We start from the raw sequence: 3,719 nt of genomic DNA on the forward strand, positions 1-3,719 counted from the left end.
GAAAGAGAGGCCCATTGGACTTGCAAACTTTATATGCCCCAATATAGGGGAATGCCAGGGCCAAAAGAATGGGAATGGGTGGGTAGGGAAGTGGGGGGTGCTATGGGGGACTTTTGGGATAGCATTGGAAATGTAATTGAGGAAAATATGTAATAAAAATATTAAAAATTAAAAAAAATAAATGTTGCCATGATCATGGTGTCTCTTCATAGCAATAAACCATAACTAGAACATTCTGTAAATATACTTCTTTGTTTTAGTGAATGCACTAATAAATACTTTTAAAGATTTATTTGTTTTCATCTTATATATTTGCCTGCATGGATATAATGTGTACTATGTGTGAATTTTGTGTTTGTAGAGGCCAGAAGTAGGTGTCGGATCCCCTGGGTCCCCATAACTAGAACAGTTATGAGTGACCATGTAGATGCTAAGAATGAAAACCAAGTCCACTGTGATAGCAGCCAGTTCTCTTAGGTGCTGAGACATCTCTTCAGCCTATACAATATATTTAATGTGTTCTGTTTGTGTGAATGTATGGGGGATACAGCATACCTATAATTGCATCAGTATGTTAGTGGGAAAACTGTTAAAATGTATCTATTCTGAGCACTTAGCAATTGGAGGAGAAATAATATTTAGGAAGTTGATTAAGTCGTTCATGAGATATTATACCCCAAGTCAGAGTGTAGAGAAGATGAGTGTTGGAATTCTAAGAGTTGACAATCAAGTGAAGAAAGAGAAGCCTGTTTCAGACACTGGAGATGTATAGCCAGACAATTTACTCCAGGAACTAACTCTGATAAAGATCTAAAGGTGATTGTAAGTCAAGGTCAGATTCAGATGCTAAGTGAATTTGGGAAGCAAGATATTAAGTAAGGCAAAGTCAGAAGTGCTGGGTAACAGCTTCAGTAGGATACCCATGTGGACGTGTCTCAGACTGGAATCCTATGTAAAACACAGACCCCTGTAACGTAGCATGACTCCCGGTCTTTTCTCATGGCACTGTTAGGCAGCAGGAGCACACAGATGGTTCAGGGCTCAGGTTTGTAAATGTAGTATGGGAAACAAAATCAGCAGCGCATGCAACTCTACAGAGGCCCTGCAGTGACTGGTGAGTGGAAGGTCTAGGTTATGCATCAAATCTCTAGGCAATCCTGAACATCTATACTTCTGCCTGTATAGAAAGTATTATTCAATAAATATTTAATATTCCATCACAGTTACAGGCAAGATTGTCATTTAAAGGCAAAACCAGATTTTGAGGTAAAGTGGAATGTTGAGGCAGTAAATGTTTAATGTGCTGTATGACTGCTCCCAGACAAAAGGGAGTGCCTTTCGTGATGGCGTTTTTTTTGTCCCTTTGACAGTATAAAGGCTCCCTTTGCTTGTTCTGCAAGCTTCTGAGACTGTCAACAGCGAGCTTCACACTGCACTTGCGCAGAGAGCAGAAAGACTAGTAAGTCCCAGTTCTCAAAATCAAGGAAGCGAAAATGGAGCAAAGGAAGCCTAGAATATAGTGGGACTATTTTTAGGCACCACAAAGTGTTTGCCGTGGCCTGATGGATGCCTGTGTGTGATGTAGGGAGAGAAGAGGGATGGCATATCCATTTCACGGGGCTGGGAGGTTTACTAAGTCTCCACAGAGTTTAACCTTGAAACGTGACTGGAAATCCAGCCAACACTCTGAGAGTCAAAGAAGACTAAAACTCCAGGCCAAGGATGTGGGTGAGTACACAAAGGAGTGTGAGAAAGGGCATGGAGAAAGAACCTCAATGTAAGGAGGAGCGCCTGGCCACTACAGGGTAGGAGGATGTTAAATTAGGAGGCAGGGGAAGCTTTGGAAGGTGGTCATCACAAGACTGACAAGAAAGAGACAGGTTGGAAAAATGATTTGAAAACAGGACTTGGTTGTGCATTGGAATTAAGAGGGTGAGTCTGGTGGATCTGAAGAATCTTGTCTCAGATGATGGGCAAAGTGCTAGCCCATCAGTGAAGATATGGAATGTTTAGGAGAAGCTCGATACAGAGATCGGATATGGCTTTAGATCCCTGCAAATGATGCAGGTTGTAGAGTTGGTACTTGTAGAAGAGTTGTTTGACTTAGTGACATAGTTCTGGGTGCTAATGGCTGTCAACCGAAGCTGCAGGAATGGGTAAGATCAGTTAGGAAGACATTACAAATGGAAAGAAATACAGACATGATTCCTGTCTGTCCCTAACAAATAACCACAGAGGAAAAGGATCTAGCCAAAAGTTCTAGAAGAACTGGCAATATCAGCATGAGACTCAGAGAATTGTTCCAAGATGAGAGGTGACAGGATGGTCAGATGATGCAAAGGGGTCAAGATGTCCACTGAAGAAGGACCAGAGAGTTAGGATGTAAAACCTGACATTTGCCTGCAGTGTCAAGGAGATAGAAAGAGTGGAACCCTCAAGGCAATTCACTAAGGATGTAAAGACTGTTCTGCAGAAGAGCATGCTAGGAAGGAACAGAGACTGCTTGCAGAGAATTAAAAACTGTATATTATTATATATTATATATTATACATCATACATCATATATCATATATTACATATTACATGTTACATATTGCACATTACATATTATATATGATATATTACATATTGCACATTACATATTATATATTGTATATTATATATATTATTATATTATACAGTTGTCCCTTAGTATCCACAGCAAGCTTGGCTCCAGGAACACTTATTAACCTTTGCAGGCTCCAGACAGAGTGTGTATACGTGACCTGCACACCTCCTCCTATGGACTCACTCTGCCATAGGTCACTAATAACAGCCAACACAGAGTACATAATGGAGAGGAAGGAAGTATGTGTCCCCATGTATTCTCTTTCTGACACTGTTGAATTGAGGCTATTGAAGCCACTGGAATGGAGGACCAATTGAGTTCTGAATAGGAAGCTGAAATTGTTCAGGTGACAGAGAAGGAACGGGTGGAGAGATCCTGATGTTGACATGCAGGGTGTGTTCAACATTGCCTTTGCAGCAGGGTGCTGGAACAAAGAGAGAGAAACAGACTGTGGTGGAGAGGTTGGCCTGGGGTAAGAAGGATTCTCCCTCCCTTGAGTCACTGAGGGGATCACAGACCTCCGGACATGTAAGCCTTCTTGAATGCATTCTGGCCCACGGTTTCCTTCCTGTTACACCATGATGTGCTGAACATTGGAATGTTTTCTTCAGGGCTTTCTTCTTCCTCCGATAGTTAATCAAACAGCGGGTGCTTGTTTATTAGTTATGTTTTCATGTTTTCTCCTTTTTTGAAGATGCAGTCTTTCTGGCACAAGCATTTGCAAATTAAGGGTTATTAAATCCAGAAGAGCTGAAAAACCCTGATTGCCAGCCTTAATTACCAGCTTTAATTCTCTCAGTTGTCTGTGTGTTGGTGTCACAAGGCAAATCCCAAATGTCTGCTTACAGAAGCTCTATGGGTACTGTGTTTAAACAACAAAAGCTAAAGTTACTGTCCCTAGTAAGAGACTCTAAAGTTTGTAACAACTAAACTCCCTTCATCTCCACTCTTTCCCTCACTTCTCCCTATTCCTCTTTCTCTTTTCCTTCTCCTCTATATTTTCTTCCTTCCTGCCTGCCTCCCTTTCTCCTTCCCTCCTTTCCTTCCCTCCTTTCTTTTCCTTCCCTCCTTTCTTTTCCTTCCTTCCTTCCTTCCTTCCTTCCTTCCTTCC

The 3,719-nt window shown here is 41.5% G+C and overlaps 1 long non-coding RNA gene across 1 annotated transcript in view; it reads left to right on the top strand.

The window, feature by feature from the left end:
- The first annotated feature begins 1,572 nt into the window (after positions 1–1,572).
- The window catches only part of LOC110310017, a 4,798-nt gene continuing 2,651 nt past the window's right edge, over positions 1,573–3,719 (top strand). Inside the window, exons 1-2 of the long non-coding RNA XR_002379790.1 lie at positions 1,573–1,728; positions 2,937–3,136. This is a non-coding gene — a long non-coding RNA (uncharacterized LOC110310017). The remainder of the gene's footprint in view (positions 1,729–2,936; positions 3,137–3,719) is intronic.

The sequence above is a fragment of the Mus caroli genome, chromosome 15 (assembly GCF_900094665.2).
Source record: "Mus caroli chromosome 15, CAROLI_EIJ_v1.1, whole genome shotgun sequence".
In the NCBI taxonomy this organism is placed as follows: Eukaryota; Metazoa; Chordata; class Mammalia; order Rodentia; family Muridae; genus Mus; species Mus caroli.